We start from the raw sequence: 16,320 nt of genomic DNA on the forward strand, positions 1-16,320 counted from the left end.
CAGATGCCCAGGGGAGCCAAAATCCCAGATGCCTGAAGGGACCCCCAGAGCAAAGATGCCCAAGAAGGGCCAACACAGGGAAAGCTGCCTCCCCCATCTGATCGTAGAGCAGAGATGGGCCCCAAAAAAACCTCCATCAGCCACAAATTAAATTAAATTTCATTTTATTTATATGGTGGCAATTCACAATACATGTCATCTAAAGGCACTTTACAAAGTCAGATTCAATCAAATCATCCAGATTGGTTAAAACGTTTCCTTTCTAAGGAAACCCAGCAGATTGCATCGAGTCTTGACAAGCAGCATTCACTCCTCCTGAAGAAGCGTAGAGCCACAGTGGACAGTCATCTGCATTGGCGATGGCTTTGCAGCAATCCCTACAAAGCATGCATGAAGCAACAGTGGAGAGGAAAACTCCACTTTAACGGGAAGGAAACCTCCAGCAGAATCAGGCTCAGTGTGAACGGTCATCTGCCTCAACCGACTGAAGGTTGGAGAAGACAGAGCAGAGACACAAAAAGCACAGAAGCACACATTGATCCAGGAATCCTTTCTGTGTTGTATGGTAATAGCAGATGATCTGCCTCCCCATGATGATGTCACAGCTAACAAAACGCCTGACCAGATGAAGAGGGAAAAAGACAGAGAACAAAAAGTTAAAAGTTGAAATAACAACAAACAATCCAAATTGGAGAACAGTAGGAGAACTTAGCAGAGTGAGAAAAATAGACCCTGATGTCCTCCAGCAGCCTAAACCTATAGCAGCATAACTATATAGATAGCTCAGGGTAACCTAAGCCACTCTAACTATAAGCTTTGTCAAAAGGAAAGTTGTAAGCCTAGTCTTAAAAGTAGACAGGTTGTCTGCCTCACAGACGAGACTCAGGAGTTCATTCGCTCTTCTTTTTATTTGAACCAGCAAACAAGAAACAAGCAAGCAAAAATAAGCAAAATTAAATGAAATACATGATGAGTTGAGCCATCGCAATTCATTTTGCATATAATTTATCAGACTTTCTTAAAGTTAACAATTATCAATACATTAGACATGTATTTTAATAAAGCAAAATGTACTATGTTTTAACTACTATTTATACTTTTAACAACTTAACTCAAAGAAAAGTGATCACAAAGAGTAATTTTTTCCAAATACAAATGCTGCACTCAATTCACCTTGGAGGTCGGAACTAGGAGCTGGGAATGGCGTGACACCCGAATTAGCAGCGTTCCAGTTAACACAGTCAGAGATTCGGGATGCCAAAAATAAAACACACAAAGGGTCGGGACTCCAATATGGCAAAAGAGACTTGTTGTTTTGTTCGGAGTACTTTTGTTTAAAGCTGTACGTTCCACGTGCAACAAATACTTTTAAATTATGTTAAAAATTGCATGTAACATTGTTTTTAGCTGCATTTTTTCAACTGTATCTTGTAAAATAAATATGTTCTTGATGATGCAGGAGCTGCCAAATTTGATCCGACAATTGGCTTTAAAAAAATTCTTCGACTTTCTGAGGGGGAAGTCCGACTTTAGTGGCCATTCCACTTGATTATTCCAATCTAAAGTCAGATTTTCCGAATTCCAACTGCAACTGGAATGCAGCAATAGGCTGCAACAAACCAAACCTAAACTCCAGTAAAAATGAGATTACAATTGGCTTTTTTTTTCTCATGACTTTATCAAATAGTAAAGTTTTAAGCATAGTCTTTAAAGTAGATAGGTGTCTGCCACATAGATATATATGCACATATACATTATCATTCTGCAATCGCTGTTGTGATTAGCCAGCTACACAGAGTGAGCCAGGTTCTGTTGGTGTTTTCTTACTGTTAAAAGGGGTTAAAAGGGTAGAAGACAATGCTGCAAAATCAGTCACACAATTCGATTGGCTGAATTTCCTTAGATAGAAAACATTTTACCTGATGGCATAATAAACTGAACTTTACAGTAGTGTTTTATAGTGTGAATCAAAGTGAAATTTATATAGGTTGAAACCTGCACTGTCTGTATGATTGGATTGAATTCACTTTATATTGTCTGGAAATTGGATGTTTTTCTTGTAAATTGCCTTGAGGTGAAACCTGTTGTGAATTAGCACTGTATACATAAACTTAAAAATAATTGACTTAAACTGAATTCCTAAGGTATATTTGTAGTTTAGCAAAATAAAAACAATTCCCTTCAGTAAATAATGCTTTACATTTCTACAAGGCTAATTCCAAGTGAAATGAGAACTTAAAACTGTTTGGAGTCGTTCACGAAAACATTGGTTTATTTATAACTTTTGAAAAAAATTCAGACCAGATTTTCTTCCCAGAATTAATTGTTTTATTTTACAGCCCACCTTGTCCCTGACTTTAAGTTTCTACTGGATCTAATTCTGTGAATCTTTCCACTTACGAAGGAATCAGTTAGAAACAAAAGTTTGTTGCAATCTCAGAGAACCAAACTAAAACCATCGTGTCCCTGCTGTTTTACACTTATTGTGGAGTGTTATTGTCCCACAGAAATCTTGTTTAAAGTTAACAAACTGTCCAGGAGTCAGCAGATTACATGTCTAGCCCACTTTTAATAAGTACCGCATGTCTTTTTAGATGCCAATTTAAATCCCTGGACTCACTCATTAATTAACTTCAAACCATATATCGTATTCACTCCAAAAATGCAGTCAGTGATAAATAAGTAGTTTAATTATACCATAGCACTGGTACTTGGGATTTTGGAAATTGCTCCTTTGCAGAAATAATCTAATATAAAATGTTCAAAATTCATAATTAAATATATAACTCTAGCACATACTTGAGGTGTCTCATTGGTCTATGAACAAAAGCCCTTCTTACATTTGTCCTTGGTAAAACAGAGCATGTGTCAGCAGATAATGTACAGGAATCTATAAACAAAAATTCTGTCATTGCAAGATTAGTGTGCACACATTGAGAGATACTGGCATACATAGTACGCATGATGGAGCTGATTATAAAGACACAATAATCAAACTGAGGTTGATATTTATTTTGTTTTCTAGGCAAACAGCTCAGGTCAGGAAAACATCTTTTATCATGAGATAACCTTCATCACGAATGTGTTGAATGTTGGCTGCGTTGACTATCAGTGACCCAGCATTATGTACTCGTGAACCTAGTTGTGGTATCTGCCCTACAATGTCTTCTCCAGGGGAGGTGCGTCAAACTTTACTCCTCAAGGTCCGCTGTCCTGCAGATTTTGGAAGTGCCCTTGCTCCACAACAGCTGATTCAAATGGTTGAATTACTTCTTTAGAATGGATTGAGAACAAACCGTCATTAGATTCAGGAGTCTTGAACTAAAATATACAGGATACCTCTGAGGCCTTCCTCTTCTTCTCATAAACTTACAAGACAGTTTGCTTCTTGCGACTCTCTGCCATTTTCAAAGTATACGGTGAGAGCAGCGGAGCTACAATCAATCGCTGGAGCTTGCTGGATACATAAACACTAGAAGTGTGCATAAGCAGCAAGAGGAATCTTGCAAGGAACGTGCACAGTCCTTGGAGATATGTGAGCACGTCACAATGGTTGAGATGTGGGACAACCAATAGATAAGATGTTCCCCTGGAAATCAAAGCAGAAAACGGATTGTCCACTCTAAATTCAAGGCATTTTGTGTTGGGCTCTGTGCCAGGGATTCTTTCAAGGGACTATCTGGTCCTTGTATGCCCAGAGCAAGAGCTGCTTCCACATTCTCAACACAATGTTGAACCTGTTCCCAGAGTGGGTTGGAATTTATTTGAGGAGTGTGTCTGGTTTGGGAACCTCAGGGTCTCATAATTTTTTTTGTGCAAAGGATTTCTGTCTGTCAGCATTGTCAAGCAATTACCTTCAGCCTGCATTAAAGATGTGCACAGCCAAGTGTAAATCAGCAGAAGTGAGAATGAGCTCTTCTAGGTCTGAGGCCATGGATCTCAACCAGAAACACAGACTCTTTCTCACAGTTTGGGGATCTGTCTTTCCCATAAGCAGAGGAGTTCAAATATCTCAGTATCTGGTTAATGAGTGATGGATGAGATGGGGCCTCATCTGCAGTAACAGGATCACTGCACAGCACTCGGTTCACTGTCCAACCCTCACCTATGGTCTTAAGATATGGATCATGACCAAAAGAATGAGATCCTGGATGAAATTAACTTCCTCCACACTGAGCCTTACAGTTAGTGTTCTTCTGTATCAAAAGGAATCAGCTAAAGTGTTTCATAAATCTGATCAGGATTGTTCCTGGTGTCCCAATTGTTGGCAGGAGAGATTATACATTTCAAGTCCATGAATGCCTCTGGATCCCCCAAAATGACCCAGAGAGTGTTGCAGGGGAGGGGAATATTTAAATTTCCCATCTGTTCCTGTTACCTTCTTTACTTTGTCTCAGAAGTGGAAGAAAAATGATGAGTGGAAATAAAGCTTAAAAATCTTCTGAAAATCTAGCTAAGGTACATATAAATCGAATCAGACTCCATATTTTTCTCACCAATTCCAAACACGGATCAAAAGCTGTGTCTATAACATTTCTACATAAGAACAACCCAACAAAAACTCCTTTAAACAGATGAGTAAAACAGTGGCAATGAAAACAAATCACATATTTTGGTCCTATTGAGGTAGCGTACCAGTCTTGAGTCTGCCGGCGTTGCTCTTGGTTAGTTCTCTGATATATGAAAGTAAGATACTGTGCTTTGGGACTTACATGGTTATTCCATTGTCATACTGTCACAGCAGTTTCATGCAGACATCTTTGAGGTTGAGTGCCTGTAGCTAATCTAGCCGTCAACACCGGCCCAAAGGGAGGAACCTGTCAGCCTTCACTCAGCCCTCACAACACACTCTGTGACATCCAAATTCAACACAGTGCTTTGGAAGCAGTTGAGAATGACTTAATTAACTCTGGGAAGCCAGAATGCTGAATATTTAGTCAAAGGGTATCTGGCTGATACACAGAGGCAGGCATTCCTGCTGCTCTTATTACCCTGCGGTCACAGAGGGAATGCTGATCGAGAGGAAGGACTTTCTAAATGTTTCATTCATTTTTTAATACTGCTACATTGCTGCTGTCACTTACATAAATAACGTATGTCCAGAGACCCTGTTAAAGCTCATTTGGAACATGTATTAAACTTTGATGGTTAATGTTATGGCTACGTGAGGTGAGTCTGGAAATGAACAGGCTTCACCCTTTTTCCTTATTCTGTGGTAAAATTAGCCAAAAAAGGAACTCTCTGAGGTGAACTTTGAAGCATCCCTGTTGCTATACAAGTGTTCAGAAAAAAGTTTGTTTTTTAATTGAAGATAAAGCATAACTGTTAATCTTGAGAACATAAAATACTCCTTTAGTATCACCTTTCTCTGTACAAGCCTTTTTTGGGGTATGCCTCATCAACAGGACATGTTTCTCTATCCCTCTGTGTGAAATAACTCAAGATCAGTGAAAGCCCATTGAAAGCATCTCTCTCAGATTAAGGTTTGGACTCGGCCCTTCTTATACATGAACATGATTTTAACTAAACCTTTCCGTTACAGTTCTGGCTTCATGTTTGGGATCATTGTTCCGCTAGAAGTTAAACCCTCTGGATTTTATGTTGGGTATTGGAACAAAAAAGGCTGAAAATGAACACATTTTTCTGATTTTTATTTGGAAAACATCTTAAAAAAAACATGGATCCCTTTCCATCCGCTGCAAAATAATATTCTACCTTGTGTTTGGTCTGTCACACAACATCCCAATGAAATACATGGAAGATTGGTTTTGCAATATGACAAAATGTGAACAATTTTAAGGGGTGTGAATACTTTTGCGAATCCATATACGGTAGACATTGGGTAGACAGGGATGTTGCAAGCTGAAGCAATTGTTATTGATCAGTGTTGGCAAACCATTGACCTGTAGCGGATCTGTGTTGATTTTTGTAATGAGAATGGATAGCCTCTGTTGTTTGGGGTCATGTGTGCACAGGCTCTGATTAGTTTGGAGAGGTTTGCATACAGGGAGCTTTAAAAATCTGTGCTTTAGCGGTGGATTCAATGTCATTTATATGCAAGAACAAACCTTTGAGTGCATGTCTGTTTTTTGTTAGCAAATATGGAAGCTGGAATAAATGAATGAATTAATGAATTTTTAATTCATGTTGATAACCTCAACATTTTAAGTACCTCCACGGGGCATTTCTTTAAAATTCTGTTGCTAGCTTAGGTGAAAGATAACTGAGAGAACTTGACATATTTCATTCCAGCAAATCCCAGCTTTTCTCCAACTCATGGCAGAATAAACTTTTTTACCCCTTAGTTTGTGTTTTCAGCAAAAAAATATATATATATACATATAGATAGATAGACAGACAGACAGACAGACAGACAGACAGACAGACAGACAGACAGACAGACAGACAGACAGACAGACAGACAGATAGATAGATAGATAGATAGATAGATAGATAGATAGATAGATAGATAGATAGATAGATAGATAGATAGATAGATAGATAGATAGATAGATAGATAGATAGATAGCCAAAATGTATTAGTTGTATCATATGTTATGTTTGAATGTTATTGTTTTTTGACCCAAACCCACGATCACACTGACAGACATGGGACTAGGGTTAAGATAAAAATTCATTGCACCGTTGTGTTATTTTAATATGCATTGCAGAAGCCAGTGCTTTTGCAGCAAACCATAAAGTGATGAGAAGAGAAGGACACAGAGGTTAGCGCAGACGATTTTGAATGGTCCAGTGCCTTGCTGAAGTGTTCTCACCTCTTGATCTTTTTCATATTTTGTCATATTAAAAGCTCAGTACATCAGTGTATTCCCAATAAGAGAGAGTGGTGTTTGTTGTTGTAATGTGATAAACTGTGAAAAAAACAAAATTAATGGCCTTGAATATTTAAGGTTTGGTCTTAGTTTTGTTGACTTACTAATCGACGCAGGAGAAATTTTTCAGGTGAGTTTTGTAGCTGCGGTCTGAAAAGCAAAGTGGCTAGAGGATCCAAAGCAAACGTCAGTGGAGTTTCGTGGTAAAAATCCATGCAGGGGATTTTAAGGCACAGCGAGACACAAAATAAGCAACAATAACTGGGAATATGACAAACAGGAATGCTAGATTATAGGAACCAAGTTGGACAATCTGGTGGTGCTGGAAAATCCTGCAGAGCTTTTTAAGCTGTGGCTTGATGAGATGATTGTAATCTGTTAAGTCTGCAGTCACAACAGGAGCTGCAGAAGGGATGTAAATAAGGTAGGAGACAGCACAGCAAAAGTCATTACCGTCCTTAAACTCTGAACCAAACCTCTGCGTAATGGAAGAAGTAATCATCAACACTAAATAACCCCAAAGCTGTTTGATCCTTTTGAAAATTATAGACCTATACCACCTGTTTATATTAGATGATAAAATCCGTCACTCTGTCAAATCTAGCTTCTACAGCTGCTCTTCTATACAAAGAAGAGCAGCTGTAGCTCTTTCTTAAGTCTCATCTTGCCAAGGCAGCGAGTTTTCTGTCCACACAGGTATAGAGCCGAGTCATAAAAACGAGCGGCAGCTCCTCAATGACTTCATTAAGTCAAATAGGAGTTTGGCTTTGATGCTCACACAAAGCAATTTGTCTGTGTTAATCTGAAAATGTGTACTCAAGCTGTATCTCGCACATCAAGACAGTAACCGCCATGAATTCCTCACAAAGCTGCACCTGAGGGCTGTGTTACCAGTCAGAATTTGCCATCCGAGGGAATGAGTCTGAAAATTGGGAACATCAGAAGGAAATTAAGCCATTGAGTCAAGGTAGATGGCTTCGCCCCGCACTAGTAAGAGTCTGAGCATTCCCAAATGCGTCTCTTATTCTGGCAATAAATCGTGGCTAAAAGAGAGTTGTACCTGACAGTCAAGACGATTAATCACTCCCCTGATGGAGCAGGAAATAGTGAGCAATGCCACTGACATCTTATTTATAGCTTTTTGTAGCTTCCCCATTTGCCATAGACGGTGCTACTTCTCTTTCTGGTGCAAAACAAAAACAAGCAAAAAAATAATTCTCTTTTTTTCTGTTACCTTTTACTCCAGGTCAGTTTTTATCCTCAGAATGTAGACATAAATGTCAAGCCTGTTGCTCTGTCTGGGTTCCTTTTGGATTGATGGTTTGCTTGCAGGTAGTGGCCCGTAAAGGTTATGGGCCTTGAGATCCACCGCTGCTTCCCACTTACTCCAGCAGTTGGAGCTTATTTCTAGGCGTTCCTGCATAAAGGTTTTATATGTTTTAAATGAAACTAAATATCTACATCTAAATGTATAGAAATGTAATGCCTGATTCTGATGAACGGAAAATCAGAGAGGCCTTACATGAGGATGTTTTCTTTGCTAGTCTTACTACATCAGTAGTAAACTCTGCTTTAACACAGTTAAGATCTCTGAGGTTTGACAAAATTGTAAGGGGGAAAAAAATCTTCAAGGGTTTTCTTTTTTCTCATTTGTCAGATGTAAATTAAAGGCCATTTAACACATACAATGTAAGATCACAAAACTTGTATTTTACACAAAAAACTCTGCTCCTCTGTAATGAAGAACAAAAGTCTTGATTTTCCTGTAAAAACAATTTTGTTTGAATTATTGTTTTTAGCGTAAAACACTTTGTGACTATAGTTTAGGGTTTGATGTTTCTAAAAGTCTGTATCTTTGATTAAAGGTTAGAAGACCGTGTATTATATTGACAATAACTATACAATATGTTACTGAAAGATGTGGATACACTTCTTAATCACATCTTTAGAAAAGCATAACCTCTTTGTGTTTTGAAGAGTTCCTGCTAAGAATAATGAATCGCATATAACAGTTTTAATTCTTAGGAAAAAAATGGTATAGGTTATAAATTTCACCCTTTCCCTTGTTGACCTTAAAGTAAAACCAGTGTTATAAAAAAACATAATTTATTTACGTTTCACACCATAATCTATACTAAAGTAAACTACGTGGAGCAAGGGTCTTAAACTCTAGTCCTAAACAAATATTCAATTAATCCCAAAGGGAAATTAAAAGTTGTCGTATCTCATATTTTTCTGGATTTTCTTATTGACATTTTTAAGTATTTAAAAGTTGCAGGACACCGGCCTCGAAAGAGTTTGATGCCCCTGATTTGGAGGGACTGTAGCTGCTATATTATTTCTTCATTGCTGCGCTCACAGTATTTTCACTGAATACTTTATTATAGGTATTCTGATTCATGCAAAGATGCAAATTTTAATTTTGATCATGATCTGAATATAGTTCGGTACATTGAGTGTGCATTAGAGGTTCTTTAAGATGTTCTGATGCCCAAATCAACAAGTTAAAATGAGGACATGCTGCTCGGAGTTACTTTCCACCTGATTAAAAATACTAACTAAAAAAAACCTTTTCATTATATATTAGTTAAAAGGCACAAGGTTCTGCGTTGATGTGAATGACTTGAAATAAAAGCTATCAAATCAGATTTTTCCTTCCAGACTGTCTTTGTGATTACCCATTGATAATAACTTTGGTAATATAATAAATTCTCAACATCTAAATTTAGACAGAAAAATTTACTTTTCTTTTGCCACACCATACCAACTTAATTATAAACAGGGTTGAAACAAGTGCTGTACACGATTACAAACTATTAACATTAATGAAAAGAAAAGTGTATAAATATTATAACAATAATAGACTGAACACAATAAAAACAATTTGAAACAAATTTAGTCTTGCTGATGTTATACACCAGAGAATAAAAATGGGTTTTACAATAAGTTTTAGAAGTAGGCAGTGAAGGAGCCTCTCTAATGTGCAGGGTTAGGTTATTCCACAGATAAAGGGCAGCTATACAGAGAGCTCTGCCCCCACTGAGCCTCATCCTATACCTGGGTACCTGAAGTTTGGCCACCCAGATGAACCAAGAAGATACATAGGAATGAAGAAGGACAGAGAGGCATGGCAGAGCAAAATCATTCAAACACTTTAAAAAGTAAATTAACACTGTAACGTCAGTGGAGTGCAGGCCAGAACAGGGGCAATCTGTTCTGTTTATTGCTGCAGTGTTTTGTACTAGCTGCAGACAGGAGAGCAAGGCCTGACTCACTCCAACATAAAGTCCATTACAGTATTCTTTGGAAACTGTATGTTAAAATTATAAGTTTTCATTGCGTAAACAGAGTATCATTACAGTATTCCATGACTGGGTAAAGTGACCATGCTTGCAAATCAATGATGGCCACCCTACTATCGCCTAGGTTTTCTTTTCACTGAAAATTTTGAAGTTTAGGACCAGCCAAGCTTTAATATCCTCCAAGGAATCCAATAGTCCGACTTGACTCTAAGGACATCCTTCCTATTTAAGGGCAGATAGCTTTGGTAATGGTCGACATAGACGTGGATTGCAATTCCATACCTTCTAAATAGGTAACCTAGAGGCAGTAAATATACGGGGGAAAAACCCACTGGCCCAAATATTTTGACACAAAGACCGAGCAGCTAGAAAAGATCTACACCAATAAAGCGCTGTGTTCTGAATGCCCTCTAAAGGTGCGTGCACACGAAAAGCAAATAAGATCACCTGCCTTTGGTTGTTTGACATATCGCCTCTCTCTTGGAAATAATTTGCATGAACAGTTTTCCCCTAACTCGTTTCATCACAGACAGGAGGGCCATCTATCCGCTTGCCGGTTCTTCTTGTCTGTTCAACTCACTGTGGCGAATATGAATTTTAAAGAGCGAGTCATGGTGCTGTATGAATTGTGGCCTATAGATACGTCGGGGGTCGTATCACCCTCTGGGACACGAACTAATGGCATGTTTGGTCAGTAAATCTATCATTGTTAAATAGAAATAGAAATACAGCCTTGTACTGTCTAAATCTGTAAAATAAAAAAAACCAATTCTGCGCTTAAATAAATGAATGAGGAACACCCTTAACTCAACGCAAGTTGACAGAGAAGTTCAAATTGTTAAACTCAAACGAAATTTAGCTTGCTCTATTTGCAGTTTTGCTTCGCTCTTTTCGCCCAAGTTGCCCAATTCGTACTGTTCTCAAAGCTCAAAAGCTGTCATTCGCATCACTGACCGTTAATTTGCTCCTGAACGTGCCTTTACACAGGGATAGCATGTAAATCACTTGCTCCATTCACCTTTTTGCAATTTGTTGTGAATGTACTCTTCGGAATTTAAACATGATGTTAAAATGTTGTGGTCCACAGAGTCAAAGGCAGAAGTTAGTTCAAGCAGAACCAAAACAGTATAGTCATCAGAATCGCATGCCATAAGTATACCATTAATGACTCTTAACAATGCTGATTTTACACTATGGTGGGCTTTAAAAACCAGACTGAAAGATTTACAGAATGCCATTTTCATTCAAGAATTATTGCAGTTGACAACATGTAATCTTCTGTAAAAAAAAATAAAAAAAAATAATTGAAACAAATGGCAGCTTAGTAACAGGTCTATAACTAGCCAACACAGAGCAAATTAGACCAGGTTTCTGAAAAAGAGGTTGAGCTTCTGCATGTTTCAGTTCAGCAGGGACCACACCACAGGACAAACGGAGGTTTATAATGGTAAGAACACAGTGTACAATATTTTGAAAGACCTCTTTAAAAAATGGCGAAGGAACAGGAGCCTGTGGGGAGCATGGTGGCTTAACATGCCTCACCACATCCTCTGAAAAAGAGAGTCACAGGCTCAAACTGATAAAAGACAGCAGAGCAAGGAGTCAGGAGATGTTAGGAGATGTAAAGAGGGACCTGGTGGTGGCAACCCTTACAATAAAAAAATCGTTAAGACATTATTACATGTTTCTGGAGAGGCTTTCAAACATGGACTCCCAAGAGGCTTAGGAATGGAATCAGTTGTGTTGAATTGCACACAAGGGTTATGTTTGTCGGATGATACATTTCCCAAATATGTTCTTTTTGCCTTTTTAATGGAGTTCTGGTACTGACGCAAGCACCCATTCACGATTTGAAATGACACTTGCAGTTTCCTTTTTCCACCTCCATTCTGCTTGCCGATGGTCGCTCCTCTCATTAAACCTTGGTTTTGGTTTAAATTAGAGTTGCTTGTCTTTTAATGGAACCACAGAATCCAGGATGGTTTGACAAGAAGCACCAAATATATATATATATATAGAAAAAAACACTGTTGGTTTTTCAAACCAACAGTGGAGAAGTGATTCTGCTTTTGTTAAATCTTTAGTGAACCGTGATTAACCATACTTTTGGGCACTGTTCGACTGACCCCAATATCAAGATATTTAAGAACGAATGAGATGTTGACATTCATCAGTAAGGAAAGGGTTTCAAAACCTAAAGTTTCTAGCAAACCACAGTGAGCCCTATTATCCACAACTGGAGAAAACTTTGTTTACCTTCCCAGGAGTGGCCAGCAAATTTCCCTAAAAGTACAGCGACAACTCATCCTGGAGGTCACAGAAGAAGCCAAAACAACATCCAAACTGCTACAGACTTCACCTGCTAGTTTATGTCAGTGTTCATGATTCAACAAGGCTGGGCAAAAATGGCATCAATGGTAGAGCTCAAAGAGTGGCACAGCCAGACAGTAGGTTTAGGCGGTGATTTCTTTGTCACGCAGAACCATTTTGGTTTGGATTGCTTTTTTTCTCTTGAAAAATAAAAATATCACGTCTGTATGATGTTAATATTCGTTTGATATTCTGAAACATTCAAATAGTATAAATAAAAAATAAATAAATCTGGTAGCAGAGTACAGTTTATTATTATGCTACTTATATTTAGGGCGGATCTGAACACCAATAATGCATATTTTTTTGGTTAAAGTATTTCAGTAAAATGAACATTCATTAAATCATTTGTTTTTGACATAACATTAATCCTCCCCCTTCATTTACAATTGATTTGATAACAACACCAATAATAATAATAATTCTTTAAGTGACTAGCTCCTTTTCAACTGTAATGTTTTGAGATATTTATTCTCGTGCGGTTTAATCTTCAACCCTGATCATTCATAATCTGATGTTATTGTTTCTTTGCTTTTTTTTTTTTTTTTTTTTTTTTTTGTCCAGCATTATTGAACCAAACCTTGAAATAAACGTTCAAATAAACGTCTCAAACGCATCTATGCATGAGGATGGGATCTGTTGTAGTTTTTCTTCCGGGTTGGGGAAATCAAGGGAGGGATGAGCGGAGATGCTGCCACAGTGCTTGCTCTGCACATCAGCAGCCAGCCGGGCTCCCTGTCTCAGTCAGACAGACAGCGGCTCAGGCAGCACGTCCACCCGGGAGAGAGACAGCAGCGCTCACGGCGCATAGGCACCGAAGACTGAACCGACACTTCCCAAACCCGGTCTTCTTAAATGGATATATTCTTGTTGTAACGCTTTTTTTCCCCAGTCTGGACTGTGTCCTTTTCAGATAAGGGGGGAAAAAAAACGAGAAAGACTCGGACTTGCTGTTTTTTTATATATATATTTTTTTAGGTGCCTGGTTCGTCTCGACCCTTCACAGGGAGCCGCTCTCCCCACATCGTTAGCTCGCTAAGCTAGCTAGCCAGCCCGCTAACTTAGCGGTGATACTTTGTACCGTATCATCGTCAGTTTTCTGCCTCGGAGCTAGCCTGCGGTCTTCTGCGCCACGGCGGCGGATTGACGTGACCCGTCACGACAGGTAAGCGAACAAAAAAACAAAACAAACGCGTGGAACGGCGTTATTCGTTGTTGCTTTTTTTGTGAAAACGGGGAACCCTCGTACCCCACCGCTGGGTTTGCCGCTGGCCAGCGAGGTCCTAACGGTACCCAGCAGGAGCAGCAGCAGCAGCGGGCTGGCGCTTCGGCTGGCTGAGGGTTCTTGTTGACAGAAGCAGCCAAGCAACGGGGGGATGCGATGCGATGCGACGCGACTCGCCGTTTTCAACGCGCCGATCGTCGCCTTGCTCCGCGCTTTGCTTTTTTCTCTCTTTTTGACGGACACTTTTTTTTTCACCCGGCTGTCCCCGCGTTTGCACGCAGCCGTCAACCCCCAGAGGCTTGTTTATGCAACCCAGGCGTTAACGCGTTCAACCTTGGAAATGGGCTGATTTCTGCGGGGGAACGGGCCACCGCCGGCAAAAAAGGGGGCGAAAGTAATCGCACCCGTTGCCGCGGCAACTTCTCCTAACGGTTAATTCAAAATAACCGATAACCGACGGTTAACTGATGCCTCTGTCTGCGCGAGACTGTGGAGCAGCAGAGAAAGGAGGAGTGCATACACCCGAAGTCATGCTTTTACAATGGAGAATGCGTGTATAGTGCACTCTTCCTGGTTGTCGTTTCCTCTCCTTTTTTCTTTTTTCCTCCTTCTGAAACATAAGAGCGTCAGTGTTGCCTTACAGACTGGAAAGATGAGCCCTAAACAAGAGTTTAACCTCTGCTTGGTGGCTGGTTTGTGCCTCCCGGGCTCTGTGAGATCAACGATCTGTCAGCTCAGCTTGACACAAAGACCCGGGAGGGGAGGGAATAAAAGTGGTCAGAATGAGGTTTATTACATTTTAAGGATATGAATCACTTGGAGACCCTTTATTGGAGTTGATTTAGGCGTTTGGAGCCTGCCATGTCAGGGGGGAATGCGTGTAATGAAGGGGATGTGCATCGAGTGAGCATGCATTGACAATGCTGTAATTATCACAAGAGATAGAAAAATGGATTCACCATCAATCCAAGGAGAGTCCCAAACGCAGAGGACGAAGACAGGTGATTGACAAGAAACAAATTGTGTCTTAAGGGGAGAGGAAAAGCTGAACATGCGTATAAGTATTATTATTATTATTATTATTGTATTTAACTTAACCATTCTCAAACTTTGTTTAAAGATCCAAAATCCGATTTCTAGATACAATCAAACATCCGGACACAACTATTGACGAGCAAATTCCTTTTAGGTTTCAACCAAAATGGCACTTTTTACCTACAGCTGTTTGGTCGTAAACGCAATCCACTCTATTTGTGACAGTAAAGTATAACGGGCTCTGTCATTTAAAGAAATGCAAAGACATTTAAACTTAAACAAAACTGGTTACTTGATTCTGATTTTGACCATTTCCACCCCCCACCCCCCTCCAGGGATTTTATAATATGAAAGAAAAAACATTACGCGTATAGTTCTTTGATGGAGGTAGTAGTTTTGAATCCAACACAAAAAGAACGATTTGCAAGACCATCCCCATCCATGAAGAGAATATGATTTTATTTTTCTTATTGGATTTTGAAAAAATTGGTTGAAAGTACATGTTGGTTCGTGTGTGTACAGACAGAATGAAGAAATTAGACGTTTTCCCTTCTGATCAGAGACCATCAACTGGAAATTCTGATTGATTAGTGCATCTCTTAACGTAAACTTGATCAGCTTGATAGCTTTTAATCCCTCAAGATTAAGCAAAAACAAATAACCCCCCAAACTTAAAATGCAACAAGATTCAGCGAAATCAACAGAAGTGATGTAATACTTAGATACCCAGAGGCAATGATGATACATGGCAACAAAGTGTGAAAATTGGCACGTTCTGCCTTTTTATGAGCTAACCAAACCTCAGGCACTATGACATTTATTTTCTTTTTTTCCCCCATATTTCTTCCTTAAAATTCATATTTTCTTCTTTAAAAATCACTAAATACATTATTTTACCTAAAAATAATAATAATATCTAATCATATGGGTAATGAATCTTAACAGTTTAATAGAGGAATAACCCAAATGCATTGAGATTAGGACTGGGCGCTGTGGCCTAAAATCAATATCACGGTATACTGAGCAGCTCAGCTCCATACCGATAAATGGACGATGGACTTGTTTTTGTAAGATAACTTATTTAGATATGAACTTGAAACTCACACAGTCATATTGTCGCATCAACCAAACTCGCTCACCAATAATACAGATTTTTATCTAATTTATGTATTTTATTTATTCTGGCATTGACCAATACTTGTGCAGCTGTTCTCTCTCTGGTGTTTCTCCCTCCAATACAGGATCTCCTTGGTTTCAGAAAGCTGCTGTAATATTCTAACAGCCTTCACCTAAAACACACAGAACTTTATCCTTCTTGTTTAAAGGGCTATTTGACTCGCCCACGCGCGGCGAGGCGACTAAAAAGCCTCCTGTAAATTCACCTTTCTTCTGCTGAGGATCTTTGGACAGGGCGTGCTGAGGTGTGATTGGTCCATATTGGTGTTCGGACTTTGAGAAAAGGCAACATTCAGAAAACTTCTTATCAACAGCAAGGTTTAGGTGGAAAAAGTGGCTTCTGCCCGACATCGGCTGCTTTGCCACTTCTTTATTTTTT

The 16,320-nt window shown here is 39.1% G+C and overlaps 1 protein-coding gene across 1 annotated transcript in view; it reads left to right on the forward strand.

Annotated features, from left to right (window-relative positions):
• Positions 1–13,211: 13,211 nt before the first annotated feature.
• The window catches only part of galnt1 (UDP-N-acetyl-alpha-D-galactosamine:polypeptide N-acetylgalactosaminyltransferase 1), a 70,519-nt gene continuing 67,410 nt past the window's right edge, over positions 13,212–16,320 (forward strand). The window contains exon 1 of the mRNA XM_036133401.1: positions 13,212–13,670. The gene's annotated coding sequence lies outside the window, so the exon portion shown is untranslated. The remainder of the gene's footprint in view (positions 13,671–16,320) is intronic.

Source organism: Fundulus heteroclitus, chromosome 3 (assembly GCF_011125445.2).
Source record: "Fundulus heteroclitus isolate FHET01 chromosome 3, MU-UCD_Fhet_4.1, whole genome shotgun sequence".
Classification (NCBI taxonomy): Eukaryota; Metazoa; Chordata; class Actinopteri; order Cyprinodontiformes; family Fundulidae; genus Fundulus; species Fundulus heteroclitus.